Source organism: Drosophila willistoni (assembly GCF_018902025.1).
Source record: "Drosophila willistoni isolate 14030-0811.24 chromosome 2L unlocalized genomic scaffold, UCI_dwil_1.1 Seg168, whole genome shotgun sequence".
NCBI lineage: Eukaryota > Metazoa > Arthropoda > Insecta > Diptera > Drosophilidae > Drosophila > Drosophila willistoni.
Window position 1 is genome coordinate 4,853,549 of NW_025814047.1, and position 10,768 is coordinate 4,864,316.

Consider the following 10,768-nt stretch of genomic DNA (forward strand, 5'->3'; position numbering starts at 1 on the left):
AAGCCAAGAAAGTCAGAACGATTATCTTAATTTAATTGTCTTTTATTTATGTCAGCCATGGCATTTATTTAGCCAAATGGATTTGGATTTTTGCTTTGGCAAAACGCAAACTCCTGCATATTTATGTGTCTGTCTGTGTGAGTTCTAAAGCCTACTCCATCTCTAGAACCTCCATCCATCCCTCTTTATTTCATTCATAGACTCCAACTCAGTTGCCTTCTTCCGGCTGTCTGAGCCAAGCAACCAACCAGCCAGCCAGCCAGCCTCGAGGCGAACTCGTAAATAAGCCTCATACGATAAACTGGCATTAGAAATTGACAAATTCAACTACCATTCTAGTTTTATATTTCTCTTCCTTTTCAGACCTTTAGCAGACTTGACTTATGTAAATTTGCCATTGCCCTCTAAGCCATTTCCTCTCCCATCTCATCCGTATTGTATTTCAATGCCCGCCAATAATCATAAAAACTAATTAATGTGCATCGCCGCGCGGTTTAGTTACAAGTGCGTAGACACACACACAGAGCGAGGGGAGGGGAAGACAAAAACTTGGCTCATATAATTAACGTTCCAAGTTTCTGGCTGACAAACGGGGACGAATTGGGTGGGAGAGGGCTGGGTGGAGCAATGGGTCCGATATGATGCCAGACGACGTTGTCTTTTATTTCTCTTCTTTTTTTTTTTTTTTTGGTTTTTTCGTTGTTTTTCCTTTTCCTATTTTCCTTATTTTGCGCTCGATTAGCAGATAGTCAGTTAAATTAGTAAATGAAGCTGCAATCGCAAGGGCCATTTATATTTCTTTCCTTCTCTTCTTTGTCAAGATTATTGGCAGTTTTGGAGTTGGAGTTTTGGGTTCCAGTTCCCATTGAGTGCAAAACTTTGCCGTTTGTATCTTTCGCTACTTATGAACATAATCAAATTTGGGGGATAACATATTTATTTCTTCTCCATCGAATAGAAAAAAACATAGAAAAAAGAAAATAAGCATAGAGTATTATTCATCGAGCATATGGGAAAGTATTTGCGTAGATAAGCAAATTATTTTTTGTTTGTTTTATTTCTTTAAGAAGCATTACTGGGGATACACACAGATATAAGATAAGACGAATGTTGATTGTAGCAATAGAAGAATTTTTAAAAGAAATTCAAATGCAAAAATCAGAATTGGGATACGAATGCATTCAAATCATAGCAACTCATTGGCTTACTTTCTAACTCATTCAATTGGTTTTGTTTTGTTTGAATGTTGTGCGTCATTCACTTATTCACTTGAAGTCGATTTTCAAAGTCATTCAATTCATTCATTTGGTTTTTAATATTGTTAACTCGAATTGATTTTCCTGTCATTCATACAGCTCTCTAAAACTCATCAGGGACCTCAAAAAACAGACTGAACGAATAAGTTAGTGAGTCAACTGAATATGTGAGTCATTGAGTGAGCAACTGAGTGATTGAGTTAATTAAATGGTTCACTTATAAATTCACCAAAATGATTCGTTAAGCTCAACACTATTTTATAGGTAGATCATATCAAACGAAATGTTTTTTTTCAGCCTAGTAAAAATATCATAACAAAACCATTTGAAAATACTAAAAAATCAACTGAAGAGTTATCTTATTTCTCCTCCATATTTCCCAATGAAACAAGAACTCAACTTCACTTTGACTCCGTTAGTAAATTTACAGAACGAATTGATAATTTCTTTTTATTTTTACTTAATTGCAGCAACTTATAAATTCATTCGACATTTAAAGTTTTCACTTTAAAGCATATTAAATTAATACAATATGCTTCTATGAAATATACTCAAAATAAAAGGGAAATGTATTTTAGGGCAATTATTTCACAAACGGAAAACAATGTATTGCAAAATGTTTTGATCTCTCAATTTCTGGGTTAATGGGCAATTGCCAAAAGTCAAATGTGAAAGCCAATTAAAAACGACAAAAAAAATAACGGACATGAAACATTTGATTCACATTCAGAATGTGTGCTTATTTTTTTTTTGTGAATAAAGTCCTGCTTAGCATGCAGCAGAAGCAGGATAATAATGTGTATCAGTGAACCGAAATGACAGTTTTTCCTTTTTTTTTTTTATTATTGAGGGATTTTAATTTGAGTCAAACATGACAAAAACATCGATAACAATTTTCGGTCATCTCTCTGGCTCAGAATCCCCAACTTGGTTGGCCATTTTTTTGTTGTCGCTTTCGGACCCGTTCAGAGAAGTGAGTATCTGGGAGGGGTGAAGAGGAGGCAAGAGACCTTGGATGAAAAGTGCGGCGTGTGTTTTCTTGGGCCTCGCCGCTGGAAGTCGACTTGTCAAAAAAAGAAAAATGTTTGACAAATAAACAGTTGCGAGAGTCCAAATTGCCTGCAGTTATTGTTTTGCTGTCGCTGGAACCCTCGTTTATGATGTCTCTGGGCGCTTTTTGACCTTTTTCTTGCTTTTTTTCCGCTCGTTTTTTTTTCTGCTCTCGCTCTGTTGTTGGCCAAGGAATCACATAAACTTCTATTTACAATGGTCAAAGAGAGAAGAAAGGTAAGGTGCCAGAGAGATGAGGCCCATATAAATATATATATTCGTATTTTTTTTTTATCACATCATTTCTCTACCTGTCAATGTGTTTTTTTTCTGGCTTTTGCCATTTCTGAAAAATAAAAGTGAGCACACGGACGACCCTTCCAGCAGCTACTACTGACTGCCCATCAGGGGGGGCCATCCCAGGTCAGTCAGTGTTGCTATCGTTAACTTATCTTGGGTCTACATCGCGTAAGGTGCTAATGTGACAGCTACTTTTACTTTGACGCCGCTCACTTTGACTCTGCGGCTCATTAGGCCGCTCCGCAAATATTTCATAATTCATTTCCATTTCCCGCAAAACTCACATCATTTATTTTAGAGCTAACCATCGACCAAAGATATCCACGGGGAGCTGTGCGGTGTGGGGTTATTCTCATAATGATGTGTTATTATGTCTATTGAGGAATGTCGAAATGATTAAATCAAACAATTTTTTTTTTTAAATAACACAAAACTGAGGGTAATTAAATGATTATGAAAGCGTCTGTGATGTGTGATAAGTGCATGACCTTTGTGATTGATTTTATTTTGCAATCGAATCCATTTAATAAGACAATTGCTATGACCTTTTGGGAGCAAGCTTTCAAATGACCTTGTCGCCATGAGGCTTAGTTTGCAGAATACAGAAGTTTGTTGGAAATTAACTAAAATTGTAAACTTTGATTGTTTAGCATTGAGCAATAAAGCAGTTTAAAATTTATTTTTGCTTATCATGAATTAACTTTAAACTGAAATTGTGAGAAAAACTAAACTAAAGTCGACTTGACTGCAATCTGTTTTTTATTTAATTTGCTTTCAATCTTTTTTTATTCATTGAAGAAATAAAGTATCAAAATTCTGTTAACAAATTGCAGAAAAAGATTGCATGTTATGTGCCATTGAATTTATTTAATTCTTTTAACCTAGTTTCAAATAGTTTCAATCAACTAAGTTAGTGATAATGTTATGAGTAAATAAAACCATTATTGTTACTGTAAATTTCAATTTCAAATTTTAATCCTTGGAGACTCTTGACTAAAGGTCTAACGCTGAAACTCCCTATCAATGCTATTTTCTATCTCTAAACTTTTCAACTTAATCGTTCTAATTGAAAAAATATATTAGCCACATTTTCATTTTCATTTGTCCCTAAAATAATTAATTTTGAAAAAGTTTAAATATAAATTATGGAAAAATAAAGATTTTAAGATGGGTAAACAGTTTTCATCAGAGAGTCAAGAAGAACAATTTGCCTAATATGTATAAACAATAAACTTGTTTCCAGTGAAAATTGTTTGGAGTGAAAATTATAACCATCAAATATCCTTGACTCAAGCTCAAGTCAAAAACAGGCTCATTAAAGCAATGGAAAACTATTTATTCTAAGGGACATTTACCCAAGAATCCAGACAAACTCTGTTATTTCACCAAAAATTTGTCAAAACTCTTCATTTCAAAAGATGATGCATTGACTTGGAAAACTTCTCTGGACTCTACAGAGGTCAATTGCCTAATAAGAAGTTGGTGGTCAATGATTTGCCAAATTAGATTTGGGCTTCCGTAACTCAAGGGATTCCATCATGTCAAAGAAATGACTTGCCTTAACGCCGATGACTTCATAAACGATTTCTATACCGAAAACAGGCTTCCGATTATGGACTCTGGTCTACAGACTCCTTGCGGTTCATACATTTCATTCAACTCCAACTCTTTTTGTGCCCCTTAGTTGGAGGTTGGAGAATCGTCTCGACAGAAAAACCCTACGACAAACTCTGCTTAAACTTTTAGCTTTTTGTTATTTTTATGCCCCACAACTCAGAGTCGTTCGTTTGGTCGGACCGTCTCCCCACACTGTTCAGATATTTAGCCCATAGCTATAATTACTATATGTATGGCTGCTGCCAGTCCTGCGATTGCTTCCACTCTCTTCTCTTCTGCTCTGTTCCCTTCTTCTGCGGCGTCTGCAACATTTATAAGTTTATCGTCTGATTGCCATCGCCGTCGTCCGTCGACCGTCGACCTGGCCAAAACCTTTTGGATTCTGTGGGATTCGGCTGCTGGGGTGTGTGTGTGTGTGGGGCACCGTTGCGTGTCCTTTGTGCATTTAACGGCTATTTTAAAGCCAAAAGCAAAAGCTGCCTATAAATTAACTAAATTGTTGCAAAATTGTTTGGGGAAATTATGAAATTATTATAAATGGTTTTGGCTTTGTCAAAAAAAAAAAAAATGATCTAAGCCAAGTCAATAAAGTGTTTTTTTGTGCCAGTTTATTTAATAAGCATTAAAATGTATTTCTATCTATTTCTCTTTCTCCTTCTCTTTGGCCACGTTAATTTGCGAATAATTACACATAATTTGCTTAAAACAAGCCATCGAACAGACAAAAAAAAAAAAAAAAAGTAAAACCCAAAACAAGTTGAAAATACGGAAAATTATTTATTCACGTGACTCTTTGGCTTGGCTTACCCGAAATTATGCATTACAACAAATGTTGTTAAGTCCTTGCGGAAGCCGGCCATAACACCTCCAAACAACACACACACACATACACACACACAGAGACATGACTTGAGGGCAAAGTGAAAGGACGACCGCAACACACATGCATGTCAGACGGACTCCAATGATGATGATGATAATAATGATAAAGGAAAAACTTTTTGCCAGACATTGCCTTTTGTGGGCTGACTGGCACTCGGAGTTGGCTCCACCCGCCCACGAAAATACGTGTTTATATGCGTGAATTTTGTGAAAGGACTCAGGTAATTACCGTGTTTTTGGGGTTGCATGGGAGATGGGTTTTTACTTCTGAATTCAACTCCACCTAAAGGCATCTCAAGCTTTTTATACCCTCTACTTGGAAAGTAAATGGGTGTTTCTGGTATAATGTGCTTAGGAAGTATTTCACGTTAACAACTTATGTTTACGATTCCTGTACTACTTTTATTTGGAAAGTTACTTCTTACTTACTTACTTAATTATTTAATTACCTTTTAAATCTCGTTTAATCAAATCTTTGATATTGTTATCTTTGATATCTGCTAATAAAATGTAAATATATCATTCAAAATATATCAAAAAGTAGCGTACTATCTTGGAAATGTTAAGAGGACGCTTTGAAATATATCATTTGATGCCATGTATATAAACAAGCAATTAGATTCGATTAGAGCATAGATTTTTTATAAACAAGAGACTTAGATTATTATTAACAATATAAGTAAATCTCCAACTCCGCCATTCTTGTTAAGATTCTAAAATAATAAAATAATTCTTTAGTAATCTATTAGTTTTTGATGAGGACATATTTATGGAAGTGTTTTATTCTAGAGGTTTGACGAGAATGAAGAAAAAGTTAGCAGTAATCGATGACTAATCGTTATTGGTAGGGTTGCTTTCGATATATGTATTTTATTCAAACACAAGGGAATCTACCTATCATTTCTATTCTCCCTAGAATATAGTTAAAACTCTCTTAAAAAACCATGGAGTTGTTGATATAATTATTATATTGATTAATATCTAGATATTCCACAGTATTTTTGCAGTGTACCCTCAATTTGAAGTTTAGAAATTTTTTAGATGCATAAATTTTCGGCAAGCGAGGCGCGTGCCAAATCAGTGTTTACACTTTTATTTGTTTCTCCGTGGGTGTGGAGGAGTAAAGCCTTAGCCCCATGCTAGCTAAAGACATAACTTGGCCAGCGCTAGGGTAGTCATTTTTGAATAATGTCTAAATTAACGCTGAAATTGGTATAAGGGAACCAGCCGCAGGGCCGCAAGTCAATATAGTATTTATCTTTAGGTCTCCACAAATAGAATAACAAATTTTACAAGTTAAGTTTTTATATATTTCTTTATATTTTCATCCCTGGTTTGGAATTGCCAACACCCTTTCGAAGAGAATGGTAGAAGGTAGAAAAATAGGGTGCCAATGCATAGCAATTCCTTGGAGTTGGAAAGCAAATTGATGCCCTTTGGAGACCTGGGTTCGTCCATTCCCCAAGCCATGCAAATTCGAAAGCTATCTCAATTCTATATGGTCTGGTTTTTGGCCACCCGCCCCCTTCGAAAAAAACTCACCCCTTTACTTTGGTTTGGGTGGAAACCTTGACTATAATTTGTGGGCTTTTGCCAGCCTTGAGGGCGTCTTATTTATAGCGGGGCTTAAATATCAAAGTAAGCCCCCCATCCCGCATTTCCATTTTAGGGGAGAAGAAAGTGTACACAAGTTTTTTTACTCCACCACTTTTCTGCATTTATTGATACAAGTTGGCTTCTACTTCCGGACGGAGCTCTTTTTTCCACCTGGTCGAGAGTTCAATTCGGGTTTCATTTCGTTTTGGTATAAGTACACTCGTACCCATATATCTTATATGGCCGCATTTTTGTGGTTATAATCGGATTTTATTGCAAATTAACGAGCCACCCCTCAACTCTCGACTCTCTGGTCCCATATAATATTTCAAGCACCCTGTAAGTCTCTGTCCCATTGCTTTTTGGGTTTGCTTATTTATACGATTTTTATTACCATTGTCTGTTTGTCAATTTGTGTGGTTGTTAGGCAGGTGTTCCTTTGGCCTTTCCTCCTTCGCCACCATCCTCTAATATGCCGCTACTTCATTATCCTTTACTTTACTTTTTTTTTCGTTTGGCTTACGAAAAAGTTGCTGCTCCCCTTTTATTAGCCTCTTCCCCCCATAGCGTCCCATCATGGCAATTTCTGCGTTTATTATTATGTGTATTTTGGTATTTCTACTACTACTCTAGTATATTAATTTGTTGGCACTGTGTGCCTCGTGTTCCTTTTAGTGGCCTCTCAATATTCATTAGTGCTTTGATTTGTTACGGTTTCCCTTTGCCATTCGACTCCATCCAGTATATCTCCTCTTACATTTTGCTATCAGTTTTTGTGTTGATTTTATTGGCACAAGTATTTTGATTACTCTACGGAAAACCAACAAGGCTTTCAAATGTTGTTGGGTAAACGAGGGTGGAGGAGGGGAAACTTATCCCACCTCATCACCTCATTCCCCGCCTGGATTACGATACAAAAATCAAATGAGTAAACAACAAGTTGAACTAGTTTGGCTGCAGCTGCCACTAGATGAACGATTTCATATTTTCCAAGTTGCAAACTCTTTATGTGTAAACTCTCTACTTTTTAAAGTAATTAATCCCTTGGGATTGTCTTTATATTTCCGGATTTTATTTCTGAATTTATTAATTGCACATGCGGTCTTATTGACTATATTCAAGAGAGTGTGCCCGTACCCCGCCTTAGCGTATTATACCCTTTTAGTGTGCCCAAATTCGGTTATCGGGGAAATTCACTGAGACGAGGAGCGGGCTTATTTAAAATATTCCTAATGTTTACATTCGGCCAATCCTGACATTTGATCGACCTCGATCATACAATTCAACAAACATACAACATACAATATACATATATACAATACATACAATATACATATAAATACTGCTTATCAAATACATATTACAAACAGAAACTCACAGTTTTATCACACGCATGCATCCACGGCTTGAGTCGGGCTGATTCTAAGATACCTTTGTAGGGCAATTGAGTAAGTTGACAATCGTCAATATCAGTGACTTCGTAACGGTCATTTGGAAGAACTCGATTTATCTTATAAGGACCACGGTATTTAGGAGCGAACTTTTTGCACGACCCGGGAGTGACATCTACATTGCGAATGGCAACAAAATCATTGACTCTATAGGATAATGGTGCCCTATGCCTTAAGGCGTACCGCTTTTCATTGCGCTCCTGCGATAATTGAATTTTCGCACTTGCCTCTTGCCTAGTGGCCTCAAGGTTACAGGGGTTTTCTGAACTAAATTTCTCGTCAAGATACTCGGTTAATTCGTCTACTAAGGGGCCTCGCTGATCGCAACCAAACAACAACATTGACGGAGTTTTACCGGTACTACACTGCACTGAGTTATTAATAGCGAACTCGACACGATTAACTAATTTATACCAATCGGCTTGGGCTAAAGGTTCTGACAGCTTTCCCAACATTGGGGTCAACACACGGTTCACACGTTCGACCTGTCCATTGGCTTGAGGGGCAGCAGTCGCTACTTTAATGTGGTCAATATTTCGATTTTCTACAAACTCAGCAAACTCAAACGACGTAAAACACGTACCTCTGTCGGATATAACTCTTCTTGGTCGGCTATAATAATCAAAATATTTTTCTAACGCGGCGGTTACTTCTTTGGTACTAGTGGAATTTACGGGATACAATTTGACAAATTTTGTAAATGCGTCAATCACTACCAAAAGGTGCTTTCTTTTTGATGTAACACTCGGTAAGGGACCTAAGTGGTCAACATGGATAGTATCAAATGGAATCGGACTTTTCGGAATACTATGCAAGGTTCTATTATGTATAGTTCTTGGAACACTATGTAGAATACACGGCAGACAATCTTTTATAAACGACTCAACCTTTGGATTCATTAATGGGAACCAGTACTTTTCTTTCAAATTGTTTACACATTTCTCAACGCCTAAGTGACCTAGTTTCTCGTGACACCTTCTTATTAATTCCCCTTGCATGCGAGCCGGTGCATACAAACACAGTCTTTCCTTAGCATTTCTTTTGTACACTATACCATCTATTAACTCAAATCCAACATCATTGCCTTTTTCTAAATTTTCTCTTAGTTTACGGATATCCGGATCTCTTATTTGTTCTGACTGCAATAATAAATCAACATCTTGCGGAGACGCACCCACTACACCAACCAGGTTTGCCGACTCATTTCGATCGAGCTGGTCACTTCTTTCGATTTGGTTACTCAATCTCGGATCAACAGAACTTTCATTTAAAGAAACGCAAGGTTTATTCTTAACCAGTTTTAACCGACTTCTTTCTAAACATAGCTCACACGGTCTGAAACAACTCTTCGCTAAATGAACACACGGGTTTGTCCCAAACGGTCCTAAATAATTCTTCCCTAAAGGAGCACATGGTTCTATTTTACACGGGTTTATCTCACACGGGTCTATCTTACACGGGTTTTTCTCACACAGGTCTATCTCACACGGTTTTGTCTCAAACGGTTTTATCTCACACGGTTTTATCTCACACGGGTCTATCTTACACGGGTTTTTCTCACACAGGTCTATCTCACACGGTTTTGTCTCAAACGGTTTTATCTCACAAGGGTCTGTCTCACACGGTTTTGTCTCAAACGGTTTTATCTCACAAGGGTCTGTCTCACACGGTTTTGTCTCAAACGGTTTTATCTCACAAGGTTTTATCTCACACGGTTCGGAACAACTCTGTTCTAAAACGGCATACGGCCTAATCGAATCTCTACTAAACTCATTTTTCTCTGAGGGGACACACGGTTCTATAAAATCGCTTTCAAACTCAGGCGGTTTAACTAACTCACATGATTCAACGCAACTATCATCTTGAATAGCACACAGCTTGGTCAAATCTCTACCAGACTCACACGGTTTAACGCAACTTTCCTCAAAAGTAATATGCGGTTCACAAGGTTCAATTGGGGCATTCTGGTCTCTCTTCACTAATAAATCGCAAGGATCAAAATCACCTTCTACAATATTCTGTAACAACTCGGTTTGCCGACTTAATGCGTCTACATGGCCCATGTTTGAACCGGGTCTGTGAGCAATGGTATAATCAAAGTTTTCCAATTCCAACGACCACCGCGCAATGCGGGGATTTATTGATTTTTTACTCAAGGTTTGGACCAATGAATTACAATCGGTAACGATCAAAAATGGTCTGTGTTCTAAATAAACGCGAAATCGGCGCACGGCATATATTATGGCCAAAGTTTCAAGCTCAAAACTGTGATAACGGGACTCGGCGGCTGTCGCCTTTCGGGAATAATAAGAAACTGGATGCATTTTGCCATCAGTCTGTCTTTGCATCAAAGAGGCACCAAAGCCATTTGAACTGGCGTCAGTATGCAACTCAGTTTCGTAGTTAGGGTTAAAGATAGCTAATACGGGCGGACTGGATAAGGCGGATCTTAATGTAAGAAATACATTTTTAGCGGTTTTGTTCATCGGAAATGGACCACCTTGTTTAAGCAACTCAGTTAACGGTTTAGCTATGCGGGAGAAATTCGGAACAAATTTGCGAAAATAAGAGAATAAGCCTAAGCACGAGTGTAACGCTTTGCTGTTAAGTGGTTCT